This window comes from Papaver somniferum, chromosome 5, assembly GCF_003573695.1.
Source record: "Papaver somniferum cultivar HN1 chromosome 5, ASM357369v1, whole genome shotgun sequence".
Taxonomy (NCBI): domain Eukaryota; kingdom Viridiplantae; phylum Streptophyta; class Magnoliopsida; order Ranunculales; family Papaveraceae; genus Papaver; species Papaver somniferum.
In genome coordinates this window covers 197206240-197223471 of record NC_039362.1, presented here as the reverse complement: position 1 = coordinate 197223471, position 17232 = coordinate 197206240, and positions in this window count along the sequence as shown.

Here is a 17232-nt window from a genome sequence, read left to right as displayed (position 1 = left end):
ATGCCAAAATTGCTGTTATAGCGAAAAGGTTAGAAGATTTAGAAGTGGGTCACACTAGTGGTAGATTGGAGCCTTTTTGGGAAGGCCAGAATAATGAAGAGCAAGCCAATGCTCTCTATAATAACACTAGGTATGATAACCGTCAGAAGTTTGACCCATATTCAGAAACCTATAATCCTGGTTGGAGAAACCATCCGAACCTTTCATGGTCTAAGGGCCAGAGTCAAGGTCAGTTTATTAATTCTAATGCTCCCCCAGGTTTTGGTTACACTAAGAATTCATCAGGCCCAGAAAACAAAACGACTAGCTTTGAGGAATCTATTAAGATGTTAGAAAAAACTCAGGATATGTTAGCATAGAGCCAAATTAGTTTTTAACAGGAAACCAAGCAGAACTTTCAAACTAATGCTCAGAGCCTTGCTAAGCTAGAACTTCAAGTCGTCCAAATAGCTAAGACCTTAAGTGAGAGAGATAACGGAAGGATCCCTAATCAGACTACCCCCAACCCTAGAGGAGTTCATGAAGTAGGTGCAAAACCATCGAATCAATTGAATACTATTAGAACCCTTAGGAGTGGTAGAGTAGTAGACAATCAGGTAACCATGCCCGATAGTGAACATACTGTAGTTCACCCCTCAGGATCTCATCCCTCAGGACCACTAGCTGAGGGGACTGATAAAATTTCTGATGATACCAATTCGATTCCTGAGAGGTCTGATTCTGTGCCTAGAGCCCCATTTCCCCAGCTATTAGCATCAACAAAGAAGGAATCAAACTTTAATGATATGTTGGAGGTTTTTAAGCAAGTTACCATAAACCTTACTTTATTAGATGCAATTAGGAAAATTCCTGCTTATGCCAAGTTCCTTAAGGATATGTGTACGCGAAAGTGAAAACTTAGCGCCCATAAGAAAGCCTTTTTAGCTAGTCATGTAAGTTTAATCATTGAGAACACTACCACTCCAAAGTACAAAGACCCAGGTTCCCCAACCATTGCTTGTACAATAGGTAAACACCGGGTAGAAAAGTTTTACTTGACTTAGGAGCCAGTGTGAACTTACTGCCGTACCATGTGTACTTACATCTAAGACTTGGTGAAATGAAACCTACTCAGATAACACTGCAGTTAGCTGATAGGTCTGTCAAAATTCCTCGAGGTGTTATCGAGGATGTTCTTATGGAGGTCAACAAGTTTATTTATCCAGTGGATTTCGTGGTCCTAGATACCTAACCTGTCCCTGACCCAGAGAACCAGATCTGTGATTTTAGGTCGCCCATTCTTAGCTACGTCTAATGCGATCATAAACTGTCGAAATGGTGTGATGAATTTATCCTTTGGTAATATGAATTTCGAAATGAACATTTTTAATGTCAGTAAGCTACCTTATGAGCTAGATGACACATGTGTTAAAGAGGTGAATATGATAGAATCCTTAGTTCAGGAGTCATTACCAAACATCTTGTCTGAAGACCCATTAGAGAGTTGTCTATCCCGTTTTGGTTTAGATTTTGACGATGATAGTACCATTGAACAAGTGAATTCTCTATTAGATTCTACCCCTGTGTTAGACACTGATAGATGGAAAGCTAGGTTCGAACCATTACCAGCTTCTGAGACTACCTCAGTTCCTTCCTTAGAAGAGCCCCCTAAGTTGGACCTCAAACCACTACCAGATAACCTGAAGCATGTGTTCTTAGGCCCATCTGAGACTTCATCTGTGATTATTGCTGCCGACTTGGATAGTGATCAGGAAAGTAGGCTAGTAAAAGTACTTCAAGATAATAAGGAAGCTTTAGGGTGGTCTATAGCAGACATTAAGGGTATTACTCCTACCGTTTGTATGCATTAGATTCATTTAGAGGAAGACTCCAAACCTTCTAAGGAGATGAAACGTCGACTGAAGCCTAACATGAAAGAAGTAGTTCGAAAAGAGGTGCTTAAGTTGTTAGATGCGGGTATTATCTACCCAATTTCAGACAGTAAGTGGGCCAGCCCGTTCAGGTTGTTCCCAAGAAATCAGGTATCATTGTAGTCCAGAATGAGGATAATGAGTTAATCCCAACCCGAGTGACCACGGGATGGCGTGTCTGTATCGACTATAGGAAATTGAACAAGGTCACAAGGAAGGATCACTTTCCCCTTCCTTTTATCGACCAAATGCTAGAGAGATTAGCTGGATATAGTTTATATTGCTTTTTAGATGGCTTTTACGGATATAATCAGATCGTTATTGCCCCAGAAGACCAAGAGAAAATCACTTTTACCTGTCCCTTTGGTACATTCGCGTATAGACGCATGCCTTTCGGGCTGTGTAATGCCCCTGCGACTTTTCAGCGTTGTATGATGAGCATATTTTATGATATGGTAGAACGGTTTTTATAGGTCTTTATGGATGATTTTTCAGTGTTTGGTTCATCTTTTGATGAGTGCTTGCATCATTTGACATTAGTGTTGACTAGGTGTAAGGAAAAGAATTTAGTGTTTAATTGGGAAAAATGTCATTTCATGGTTAAATCAGGAATTGTTTTAGGGCACATCATTTCTTCAAAGGGTATAGAGCTAGACAAAGCCAAAGTTGACCTTATTAAGAATTTACAGGTCCCAAAAACCGTAAAAGACATTAGGTCATTCCTAGGGCATGCAGGTTTTTACCGTCGATTCATTAAGGATTTTAGCTTGATTTCTATCCCTCTTTGCAGTTTGCTTGCAAAAGATGTTAAGTTTGTCTTTGATGATGCTTGTTTAGAGGCTTTTGAGAAGATTAAGAATTTACTCACTACCGCTCCCATAGTCCAGGCACCCAACTTGAACCTACCCTTTGAGATTATGTGTGATGCTTCATATTATGCTATAGGCGTTGTGTTAGGTCAACGAGTAGACAAATTACTTCATGTGATTTACTATGCTAGCAAAACTCTGAATGATACCCAATTGAACTATACAACTACCGAGAAGGAACTTCTAGCCATCGTGCTTGCCTTGGATAAGTTTAGATCCTACCTATTAGGTTCTAAGATCGTAATCTATACCGATCATGCTGCTTTGAAATACCTTTTGTCTAATAAGGACACCAAACCTAGATTGATTAGGTGGATCTTATTGTTACAAGAATTTTCTCCAGACATTAGAGACAAAAAGGGTGCTGAAAATGTAGTAGCAAACCACTTATCCAGGTTAGTTGTTAGTTCCCATAGTGATGCCCTTCCTATAAGGGATAGCTTTCCTGACGAACAATTGTTCTCTGTTTCCCAATTACCTTGGTATGCAAATATAGTGAATTATCTTGTTACTGGACGTACCCCTCAACATTTGGGTAAACAAGATCGTCCTAGGTTTTTATCCGAGGTTAAGCATTTGTTTTGGGACGATCCTTATTTGTTTAAGTATTGTCCCGACCAGATTATTAGGAGATGTATACCTGAGAGTGACCAGTCCAGTATTCTCTCCTTTTGTCATGAACATGCTTGTGCGGGTCATTTTAGTGCTAAGAAGACTTCTGCTAAGATATTGCAGTGTGGATTTTACAGGCCTTCACTGTTTAAAGACTCCCATAGTCACTGTGTTTCTTGTGATCGTTGCCAGAGGTTAGGAACCATTTCTCGTAGAAATATGATGCCTTTGAACCCTATTTTAGTGATTGAGGTCTTTGATGTGTGGGGCATTGATTTTATGGGTCCATTTTATAATTCTTTAGGTTATCTTTACATACTTGTCGCTGTAGACTATGTGTCTAAGTGGGTTGAGGCGGTTCCGTGTGAAACAAATGACCATAGGATCGTAATTAAGTTTTTGAAAGAGAATATACTTACACGTTTTGGTACACCGCGAGCTATAATTAGTGATGGGGGTTCACACTTTTGTAATAGACCGTTTGCTCTATTAATGAAACAATATGGTATTACCCACAAAGTAGCTACCCCGTATCACCCACAGACTAGTGGTCAGGTAGAGGTTTCCAATAGGGAAATTAAGCGTATTTTAGAGAAAACAGTTAATCCTAATAGGAAAGATTGGTCTTCGAGGCTTACTGATGCATTATGGTCTTACCGTACCGCGTTTAAGACACCCATTGGAATGTCACCATACCGTTTAGTATTTGGAAAGGCATGTCACTTGCCTGTTGAGTTAGAGCATAGAGCCTATTGGGCTATTAAGCAGTTAAAATTTTCACTTGACAAGGCAGGAGATCACAGAAATCTCCAACTCAATGAATTGGACGAGATTCGTAGAGATGCATACGATAGTGCTAAGGAGTAGAAGAACAAAATGAAACTTGTGCATGATAAGAATATTTTACGGAAGTCATTTTCTCCAGGTCAAAAAGTTCTTCTGTATGACACTCGTTTACACCTATTCCCCGGGAAACTGCGCTCTCGGTGGACCGGTCCTTTTGTGGTCCATACTGTTTTTCCTCATGGCGCTATTGAGATTGAGACATCAGATGGTACTAGTTCTTCAAAGGTTAACGTTCAGAGATTTGACCAAAAAGAAAAAAAAAATTGAGACCAGACCATTTGACCAAAAAGAATAAATTCAATAAAGTCGACCACTGGTACCCTTGTATATGCCAGCTGTGTTGACCTAGAGTTAGGATTATCAATCACTGGTTCCCTTGTATATGCCAGTTGTGTTGATATTAGTCAGACTAGTATCTCAATCCATTAGGATAGGTTCATTTTGGTGGAGGTCTTCAGACAGATATGGGAAACGCCGTTCACTTAGGAAACATCAAAACCATCTATGTTTTTCTATATCCATCTCTTAATATATCCATGTGATTGGTTTGACTCCGAATATTGATGTCCATAGTGCAACTATCTGAGTAGAGATCTGTCACTTTATATGAATTTTAGTATGCTTGAGTGCAAACTCGTGTAAAGCAATTGGAATTTCGCATCAGAGTATTTCTTCCTGTAGTCAATAAGTATGCCAACCAAGGAGATTCTTTAGTGCTTTCCAAGGTTCTGCGTAGATAGCTACGGTCTGGAGTATAAAGGTTTTGTGGGTATACCTCTGGTAAGCCCTCCCGAGACTATAACTCGGCCACTAGGGCCATTTAAAGGCTTATTGCATATGCTAAATGCAATCGATGATGCCTGCGTCACTGAGTTAGGATTTTATTTTTCAATTTTATCTTTGCTCGAGGACTAGCAAATAATAGGTTTGGGGGTATTTGATAGACACATTTTTGTGTCTAATTTGTCTCGATTCTATATATTGATAGTGTTGATTTTTGTACTTATTATGATGTTTTATGTGTGTGTAGGTATTTTTGTCCAATAAACATTTTTGGAAAGATCGGCTCGAAAAGTTGTCGAAAAGCGCACCCGGAGGACACTTGCTATTCGGACTCTCACTATGGATAAGGGGTACCCGAATTACTAAGGGGAACCCTCAGGACACCCCAAAGGCACCTGCTATCGTCACCTATACTCTGGATAGGGGGAAACCTTTCTCTTCTCCAGATTTTTGGCGGGAAAAACTGAATTCGAATTCAGTTTTGCAGCGGAACATTCTGGCGAGATTCTGATCGAGTTTTAGGCTGAATTCGTGTTTGTTGTGGATTTGAATTACCCTGTTTTGGTCAAACAGGGAAGGTATGAGCTGTAGAATCGAAAAAATAGGGTCAGAAATCGAGTTTATACGAAACAAAGGCTTGGAGTTTCACGGACTTGTGAGATTTTTTGGATCTGATTTGGAGTGATTCAACTGCATATTCGTGTTGGGATGAACTTCTTAGAGTATAACAAGGGATGTATGTTTATCAAATACGAAGGAATAGGGATGAATCCTTGGATTGAACAAAACAGAGGAGAAGCATTATTATCGGGAATTTTCTTGGTTCTATACATGGGGATTACGTGCAGATAAGGGTAGAAGATCTTTTGTATATTTAATGCCATCATTGGGAGAATCTTAGACATCAGATTTAATTTGTAAGACGCGTAGAATATTCAGAAAAGGAAATATCCGAGACTTGCTGTGAAGGAAAGAGAGGGATTAAATCGAGTTATTTTTGGGTCTGTTGCCTATATATAGGTTGGTTGCAGGTCATAGAAGGATTACAAACAATTTGGGGTAGTTTAGAGAACCAGAGGAGACAAAATCACGAGTTGCAGGAAAGATATTCTGCTGGTGCTGCTGAAGAACACGAAGAACATCAACCCACGCCCAACTGTCGCAAAACACTGTCGTTGTTCTACAACACTTCGTTTCTATCGTTACTGTAGCAGTCTTATTCGTTTTGTTTCTCTTGCAACAGTCAATATGCAACACATATAAACGTTGCGATTGAACTGTTTTACTCCCTTTGAGTCTCTTCACCTTTGAAAACACCTTTTGACCAATGGAAAAATATTTTGAACCTGTTTTTGATATGAGGAGCTAAACCCCATTGCTGAGGCGATAGAGGAAGCTATTTTTCCAATAAAGGGTGGTATTTTCTATTTATCTTATTTATTACAATTATTTATATGATTATTTTCCTTGTTTAAGAATTGTTTTAATGATTTTTATTCAACAATTGCGATTTCCATTGATGGTATATGCTTGGACTTACGTTTTTGATATCCCATGCTTTTGATTTACACTTGTTATTTTAAAAATCTACTTGTTGCAACATCATAGAATCAAATTAAACGAAAAAAATGAATAAATATAAATATTGGATTTAAATCACTTTGAACTTGGAAAATAGTGGAATCTTAGCCTCAGTGTTCTTTTAATATTGATAACAACATCATCTTTGTTTGAGTTTTCTATTTTTGTTTTAGAATTTAAGTCTATATTTTATCCTTCGCAAGTCCGAGAATCGAACCACTTTTATCACTATCTACAATCACATCAATCCCTTGTGATGATATTATTACGGACCCAATTACTGTGGATTGTCGGGCAGTCTTGGGAGCTATTAAGAGTTTTCCTAAAGGAACATCATGCGTACGAGATGGTTTGAGGGCACAACATTTAGTTGATATGATGAGTGGGGCTGCGGCTGCTGTAGCAGATAACTTATTTGCTTCTATTACAGAAGTTTTCAATCTTTGGTTGGCTGGAAAATGCCCTGCAAAGTTGGGGGAGTTCATAGCCAATGCGCCGCTAACTCCGTTACTCAAGCCTGGCGGGGGTCTAAGGCCTATTGCAGTTGGCACGGTTTGGCATAGATTGGTTTCTAAAGTAGCTGGTTTTTCTGTTGGGAAGGATATGACTTCTTATTTAGGAGATTACCAATTCGGGGTTGGTGTTTCTGCTGGAGGGGAAAGTATTTTACATGTTGTAACTGGTCTCTTTAAGTTGAAAGGTCACTCGGACAAGATGTCAATATGCTGCTTATTGACTTCTCCAACGCGTTCAACATGGTGAGCAGATCTTAGCTCATCAAGGAGGTTCGTCTTCATTGTCCAGGTATTTCTCGATGGGTAGAATTTTGTTATATGCGACCTGCTAAACTTTACTATGATTAATATATTTTGTCGTCTTCCCTTGGAGTCCAACAGGGTGACCCTCTCGGTCCCTTGCTGTTTGTTTTGACTCTTCACCCTCTAGTGAAGACTATTGCTTCCAGCTGTAAACTCGATCTGCACGCCTGGTACCTTGATGACGGTACAATCATTGGTGATACTCTTGAGGTGTCTAAGGCCTTGCGTATTATAGAAACTTAAGGTCCAGGTAGAGGTTTACATCTCAATGTTAAGAAAACGGAAGTCTTCTGGCATTCTATTGATCCCAGAAGTATTGATGATGGTGTTTTCCCGCCTGATATTGGTAGACCTTCTAATGGTGTTAAACTTTTCGGTTGTCCTGTGAGTTTGGATTTGAACTTTATCAGTGATATGATGATGAGTAGAGTGAACAAGAGTGTTCAACTTATGTCTTCCATCAAAAAACTCAAGGATCCTCAAAGTGACATGCTATTACTTCGCAACTGCACTAGTGTTTCTAGATTATATTTTGCATTGTGCACTACCAATCCTGCTGCTCTTCAGTAAGCTACTGAGATCTTTGACGATCATTTGCTCAAGTACTTGAGACTTCTTATCACGGGTGATGGATCTGGTTTTGGACCTTTACAGCATAGATTAGCTACCTTGCTTATCAAAGATGGTGGTTTTTCCATTTACACCATGGCTGACACCCGCGCCTACTATTACCTTGCTTCTCAGAGTCCGACGACTTCAGTGCAAAAGGTGATCCTTAGTTACTTATTCCCAACAAACAAAGGCTCTGCTTATCAGTTGGCTCTTCAGAATTTTAATCAGGTATGTGCATTACCTTTTTCTTATTGCGTTGATGATACTGCGCCCCCCCCCCCCCCCCCCATGCATTCCCTGGCAGTTACATATTTTGATCAATTAAGAGGAAAATCCCAGACCAGTTTTCTATGTCTGCAAGAGATTCCATTTTGTGGCAGTGTAACCAAGTTAAGCATGCACAAGATTATTTATTGGCAATGCCTATTAGTGGGCTTAATCAATGCCTCGGGCCTAGACAGTTCAGAGCTGTCCTTTGCTATTTCCTGGGTATTCCATTGTTTGTTGAGAATGGTTTATGCTCTAGTTGTAAGAAATCTATGGATATTTATGGAGATCATGCGCTCCATTGTGCTAAGGATGTTGGGGTTAAGTTTCGACATGAATTTGTACGTGATATAGTTGTTGACATTTGTTACAAAGCTAGTGTGCATGCGCGTAAGGAAGTTTCTCTTGCGCTTTTGTCAGATGACGACAAAGATCTACGGACGGCTTATATCCTCGTCCTCAACTGGGAAAATGGTAAGGATGTTTGCATGGATGTTACAGGGGTATCCCCCTTTACAGGTGAAGGTATTCACTCTTTTGTTCTTGACAAAGCTATTTCTAATGTTGTTGCACGAAAACACACTAAATACTTGGATAAGTGTGTTTCACTTGGATATGGTCTTGGTGTTTTAGCTTTCTCTACTTTAGGGGAACTAGGTGAGGATACTTTATATTTTTATAAGCGTCTGAAGAACTGCTTAATTTGTAATGATGTTAGTAGTGGTGTTGGTAGCTTTATTTTTCATAGATTAGGTATTGCTATTCAAAAAGGTGTTGGAGCCCAGCTTGTTGCGAGATTACCTACCAAAAGTATGTAATTTGATATTCGTTTGCTTCTTAATTAGAAACTTGTTAATAAAGATTAATACTGCAAAAATCATCTTCCAAACAATTTTAGAATTTAAACAAAGAAACCTAAAAACATGAAGATGAAAACGTTGGACATAGCTATGTGTAATCACAATAATGGCTATTTTAAACTCTATTTATTCTTATAAACAAAACAAGAAAATAAAATTCTCATCCGAAGATTTACTAGATGTTAAGACCTTTGAAAAATTCTTTATCGTCCCCGAAATCCTTGTCGTCAACATCCATTGAGACATAAGGTTCATGAAGATAGGAGTTAATATCAATAAACCTTCTTGATTGATGTCGAACCAGGGCCTTCTAAATCTCATGAGTCCTAAACTCAAAAGCCTTTATTTGTTGAATCTCCTTTTGCGTCTCCTTCAACACTTCAAGAATATCAGAAAACTTCTGAGAATTTGAAGGAACAACTCTAGGCTTCATCACATTCCTTATTTTTCTTTTCAATGTCGGAGATTTCTCTTTTTCCTTCATGATTGATGGATTGACAATCATATCAACATCTTTTCCATCAGAAGATATATGATGCTTGGAGTATCCATAAACGTATGAGTTTGTGAGAGGAAATCACAATCTCAACAAGTAGTGTTAAGATAAAAGAAGTTTCAGGGAAGGAAAAAAAAAGGAATGTAGGGTTACGCAACCTTTAACAGGTTCGTGCATGCACAACTCTGAACCCTGGAGAGAGTAAAATTATCAAGAATAACCCTCCTTTAGACGGAGAATTCCAAAAAAAAAAAAAAAACTAAGAGGTGCACAACCTTGTATCTTTTGATCAGACACATGAGACAAGATTTGCAATTCAACACAATCAAGTTGTGTTGCGGTGAACAACAATCTGTCCACCATGTTCCTCTTGAGAGGAATCCATAGACCTCTGTTTATCAAAACGATTTGACCGTACTTTGTTCTCAAATGGTCTTGTTTTGTCTTTGGAAACTAACTTCTTAGACGAAGATAAAATCTTACATACCTCAGTGGTCTTCTGAGCGAGTTTAAGCTTGTTTGCTAATCGATTTGCTCTCCGTTGAAGTTTGTTGACATGTCTCAATTTGTGTTTGTACTTGTAACACTTTGATAGTTCATGACCCTTGAGTGGACAATATGAGCACGTCAATCTTGAATATAATTCAGGCATCTGAGATGTGCAAGCAACTAGACACATAGTGGAATCTGAAACATCATACACAGTGTTTCCAAAGAAGGGGTCAATTTTATCTTCCAGATTGGTTGAGTTTTATTTTGAAAGAACATCAAGATTGATGTGTGTATTGCTACAATTATCAAAATCAATATTGTCACAAAAAAGTGCAACGCTTGATTTCTCGTCTTCGTTAGAATCATAGCTGTCAGACATTTCATCAAGAGTTGCAGCAAGACCTTTGTTCCCAGTGTATTTCTTTTGATTTGGACACTCATTTGCAAAACGACCAAAACCTCGACACTTAAAACACTGAGGCATATCCTCGTCATCAGTTCATCAATATCCATAATTTTAGGAGGAACGATTATGAGGTTTATCTGACGACTTGGATTTATCTCTGGAAAACCGTTTACTTCTCTTTAAAAGAAGATCTCTAAATTGTGTTGTGATCAACGAGACTGACTTGTCAAGATCTTCATCTAATGAATCAGCCTGATAAAGATCATCTTCAGAGATATAAAAACTTTTACTTTTATCAAGTAATTTAGTGTTCTTCCATGCTTTGAAGACAACATCCTTAATAGAATTGGACGTATGTTTATGATCAAATATCTTTAGCTTCCCAACCAGAGTATTTCTCGAAAGCGTTGCGGGATTATTTCCTTCAACGATGGCATGCTTCTTAGAATCGTATCTAGATGTCAGCGATCTGATAATTTTCATCACAATGTCCTTTTCAGGAATAGTCTTACCCAATGCAAAAGATGCATTAACAATTTTAGACACTTTGTGATTAAATTCATCAAACGTTTCTTCATCTGCCATACGAAGGTTTTCCCAATCAGAACTTAGGTTTTGAAGTCTAGCTTCTTTCTGGTATTTCCTTCAAATACGGTTTCTAAGATATCTCAGGCTTCCTTAGACTTTCTGCACATAGTCACATGGTGTTGAAGGTCTGGGGTAATGGCATGTATGATAACATTTAAGCCGTCAGAATTTTTCTTTGCAGCAAGAACTTCTTCTGGGATATATCTACCAATATCCTTCGGTATAGGCACATCGCCTTCTGTATTAACCGGAGGTTCATAACCATTAATAACTCGTACCCATGTTTGAAAATCACGAGCTTGAAGAAAAGCACGCATAACAATTTTCCACCATAGGTAGTATGAGCCATTGAAGACTGGTGGTACGTTTATGGAGATAGAATTCCTGTCCATGGAGTCAGATCACTACAAACACAGACTTGTAAGGTCTTTAAACGTGGTTTCCTGCTCTGATACCAATCGAAAAAGCGAGGGTACAACAACCACACCCAATATTTTGATTAGCAATCTGTATGGATTAACTCCAATATACTTTCAAGAGAATCAACTAGACTCAATATTAATAAATTATATCAAAGAGTTATATCTCTCTTTCTCGATTCAATTCTTACTCAAGCAAATAGAAAGTTGCGAGTCTAATTGAATACAAGAGAAATAACTTGAACGGTACCAAAGACCAATGTTCAAGGATCAATCAATTTCAATCAACAACCAAAGGTAGGATTTCCCAATTGATTGATTCAAATGCACAACCTGTGATATTTCAATTCTAAAGATAAACAACATAATGCGGAAAAGAAATAAAACAGACACCAGAAATTTTGTTAACGAGGAAACCGCAAATGAAGAAAAACCCCGGGACCTAGTCCATATTGAACACACACTGTATTAAGCCGCTACAGACACTAACCTACTACAAACTAACTTCGGTCTGGACTGTAATTGAACCCCAATAAATCTCATACAGATCCAAGGTACAGTTGCGCTCGTTTCGTCTCTGATCCCAGCAGGATACTACGCATGTGATTCCCTTCGCTGATCTCACCCATAACTAAGAGTTGCTACGGCCCAAAGCTGAATACTTTAATAAACAAATTTGCATCACACAGAAAAGTCTACGGTAATAGATAAATCTGTCTCCCACATAAATACCTACGAGTTTTGTTACGTCTTTTGATAAATCAAGGTGAACAAGAACCAATTGATAACCCAGACGTATATTCCCGAAGAACATCGTAGTATTATCAATCACCTCACAATAATCTTAATCGACGCGGCAAAATAAGATATTATGGAATCACAAACGATTAGACAAAGATGTTTGTGATTACTTTTATATCTTGCCTATCAGAGATATCGATCTCAAGACAATCGTTACGATTGTACTCAATATGATAAAAACAACAAGATCAGATCACACAACTACAAGAAAGTAGTATCGGTCTGGATTCACAATCTCAATGAAGTCTTCAAGTCGTTAACCTACAGGGTCTCGGTAGAAACCTAAGGTCAAAGAAGAATCGACTCTATCTTATACAACTAGTATCACACAAAAGGTGTGGGGATTAGGTTTCTCAGTTGCTAGAGTTCTCATTTATATAGTCTTTCAAATCAGGGTTTGCAATCAATGTTAGCTTAGTAACAAAGCATTCAATATTCATCATTAGATGAAAGCCTGATTAGACTCAAGCTAATATCTTTCAACTGTTAGATCGAAACTTAGCTTGTTACACACAAATGAAATGCATGTTTTAGGTTTGTGTAACCGTACCCAAACATGTACATCCGTTGGTTCAACAACAGTTAACCAAAAGGTTAAACCTATGATCACTTCCATATTAACCATATTCTTCTTTACCATAACTAGTTCAAATGACTCATATGAACTAGTTAGAGAGTTTTTCAATTGCTTAGATCTTATAGAAGTATACAGGACACAATAGAAGCAAAATTCATTTGATTCACTCGAACCGATTCATGAACTTTATAGCCACGGTTTGCAAACTTGCATTTCTTAGTTAATATAAGTATAAGTTCACGAATAATCGTTTTTTTAGAAAATAACCAACCTAAGTACGCGGACTAGGTACGCGGACTTAAGTACCCGGAATAAGTTTGTAAATAGTTCACAAACTCCAACAGATTTTCTCGGGAAGAGAACCTCCGACAGTACGTGGACTGGGTTCGTGGACTCTGTTACGGTTTTCCTGAGCAGCAAAGTACGCATACTTTGGTTCAAGGAATAAGGACTTATACATGTATGATTTCCCACACAATGTTTATATCCAACAATGGTTATATAATCTAAACTCTCATTTCAATCATTGAAACATTCTTAGAGGATGTTATATAGTTGCTGTTCACAAACTATTTTTCGTCAAAGCCATTTTCAAGTAATTGAAATATAATATGACTTTCGTCACTAGTAAATATGAATTTGTCCAAAGCGAAAGCTTACCAACACATATTTCGAGAAATAGATAAGCGAAATAAACTCGGCTCGAAATAGAAAATGTGTATAAATAAATTATATATAGCAAAACGACTTTTATCTCAAGATAGGAGATAGAGTAGATAGACTTTTGAGTGATATATAAGTTCAAGTCTCCACATACCTTTTAGTCGATGAAGTTCCACCAGTTCATTGAGTAGTTCTTCGTCTTGTATGATGATCGCCATGGAGTTTTTGAGCTCAAATACACTTTATATCCTAGTCTGAGACTTAGCTATAGTAGACTAGAAATCAATACTTATAGTTTTGATCACTAAAATTGACAAACATGCTTGAGATAGCAATGCATGCGAGTTCGACCGAGCAGTTCTCTAACACTCATAATCTATCAGATTATTTTGAAAACTGAGTGTTTCACGCTTTCCTACACAAACCCTTACATTCATTTGAACATTAAGTTATAGAACATCATCTAGGCTGTCAATGGTTTTTCCATTTTCTGAATAGTTTTCAACATGTTTGAAGAACCTTTCCAACATTTTTCGAAATTCAGAACTTGGGCAGGCTAGTGAATTTAATCTCTTTTCACACTTGGAAACAGAAGATTTTCACTAGAGATCGGACTCGGATCCAAAACATGTTTCTTGAGTTTCAGATTCATTCTTTTCTATTCAGGAACCTGATTCGCAATCAAGTTATCAGTACTCATAGACTTTTTCTTTGATTTTCGAAAAGACTTATGAGACCAATTTCCATTGAGCTTCCCTGAGATATTATTCTTATTATCTTGACATACTTTAACTGAACTAGACATGGATTCAGTTTCTTATAGGTTGGATCGCACCAAACACATATTGTTAGATCTTTTCATGTTTGCCTGCTCTGATACCAATTGAAAAGACGAGGGTACCCAAATATACCTCAATATAAAACTTTTCCACCTATAAGTCATTTTTCCGAAAGTGATTGTCTAGGGATTGAGTCGAGACAACATAACAAATCGGTTCACACTTTGTGTGATCGTCTATGAATATGAGATCGAGACAATAAAACAACGAAGTATGTTTACTTGATAAAAGGTTCAGACTTGACCAAACACAATAGGATTGGTAATCAAGTAAATAGGAATTAATGTTTGTGTAATTTACTTTAAATTAATAACAACAATTATAATTGCGGAAAATAAAAGTAAATGACATAGCAAGATTTTGTTAACGAGGAAACCGCAAATGCAGAAAAACCTCGGGACCTTGTCCAGAATATACACTCAAGATTAAGCCGCTATACAAAATCAAACCAACTTCATATAGTTGAGACCAAGAAACTAAACCTATAGTTCACCTTGTTCCGTATGTATTCCCACGCCTACGACCTGTAATAAGTCACGTACTTGGAACAATTCCTTTGGTTTGTCTTCCAAACAGTAAAGGAACAACAAATCTGTTTGGTATCAACTCTTTTTAACCAAGTGATATGAGTTCGACAAAGGCTCTTCTGTTTATCTCAATAAACTTCTTCTTCAGGTTCTTAGATCTATCTTATTATCAACTACCGAAGTAATTGTTAAGATTTTACAGTCAATACTTTTAATCACAAACAATAGAGCTTCTCAATCCCAAAGAAGACTTTAAACTGAGCGTCCGTAAGAGATTTCTCCTAATTAGGTTACCCTCCTCTCCGAATAGACGACTTCACCAGTACCAGCACAACTGAGATAGTTCTTGCCGTACGTTGTTTGCTCGAAATGCAAACTTTCATATTTATAGACCAAGGAAGTTTGGACACCAAGGAATTTCCAAAACCGAAAATATTCTCAAGATATGCAATATATTCCAGATTCGGTTTCCATAATTCCTGGAAATGCTTTGTTCAAATAATGACCGAAAATCTCCTAGAAAATCTCCAACTAGTAAATGAACATTACTAATTTTCATTTTCCTAAAATAAAATTAAAAATCTTAAATAAAATATTCTCAACTTATTTTATCCGATCTGGGATTTTTTTCCTTTGGCTATTAAGGAATAACTTTGAACAATTAAAGATTTACGTTACTGCACATGTTCAAAGTATGTCGACATCCTTACTATGTAAGTCCTCTTTCATACTTACAATCTTGAAACTGATTTTCCACACTTCCAAACAAGTTTAGAATTGGTTCATCTGACTTTCAAGAACTACGTGATTGATCAAGAACACTCAATCACAAATCATGGTTTTAACGGTTCTTCCAAAACAAGTTTCGATTCTACCTCCATGTGAGTACTGTGCATAGTCACACTAGCTTCCCAAAATTCGGTTGACTAGGTACTAGGATCGGTTCCCCACATATACATGGTATCTAACTTGTGCTTGTTGTACATGTCCATAAGATCGGTTCCCCTTTGCCTAAAAACGCGTTGCACATGTCCATAGGTTCGGTTCCCCTTTCTGCTAAAAACTTACTGCACCTCATACAAGGATTGATTCCCCTTTGTGATAGGTGGCACCTCTTACTAGGATCGGTTCCCCTTTAGCCAGAGTCGGGCATACCAATAACACAAAATCGATCATACCATCTCATGTGATTACTTAAGATCGGTTTCACTAATAAAAGTCATACCAATACAAAAGTCAGGCCTTTGTGAATAGTTTTACCAAGAACATAAACAAGTCATGAACGGTTATACTAATCACACATATTGGTAGTTCAAAAGATATGAAATGAATAACAATACCATTAATGCCTGGCGATTTCTCTTACGATTCACAAAACAAGTTCATGAATTTACTTCCTTAAAACAAATGTACAACATTGTTTCATAGGATGAAATTTTCACCTTATACACATACATAATCACAACAAAATTCATACGATTGCGTCTATGCCTTATCTACAAAGTTTAATGGTTAAGAAATAAACCTCGTATTGTATTCCTTAATACTATGTCTAACTAGAGTATAATTATTCATGCTTCGCAGTTTTGTTTTCAATATGCACGACTTGAGAGATACGTTAGGGAATGAAACCGTTCAAGTCAAATATCACTAACCTCAAGTGGAAGGATGATGTTGTCGTTGTAGATCGTTACTTCTTCACTTTTTCAAGTCTTCGCAATACTTGTAATGTCTCTATCCTAATACTTCCAAGCCAACTATACAAAGTTGACTCTAGTACATAATCAAGCGACTCTTAAATGAGTTTTGGCTCACTAAATATGACAACCAAACTTGACATACTAGCGCTTGGTAGGTTCAACTGAGCTATGCTCTAACAATAAACACAAAAAGTTAAAATAATTAAACGCATGTTTATGATTCTTTATTTATTTTTTTGATAGATTTGCACGGATTAGTAATTTTATTGCATTTAAAATTCTCCAAAGCCCATTAATATTTAGAAAGCAACTAAGAATCTGTTTTATCATCACTTTTCTGAAAACAGCTACGAATCTTCTTGTTCATCACTTATTTATGTGTACGTGCTTATGTTTGACATTGGAATGAGGTTTGAAGTAATATTTTGTTGCCAAATGAAATTGTGAATGAGTAAGAGATGGCTTTTGCCCCAGGTGAAATGTACATTGGAAGTAAGTGCTCTTTTTCTATAGGTAGCCATGTATGTCGCAGCAACTAGAATAAAAACTGTTTTATTAAGTTCCAT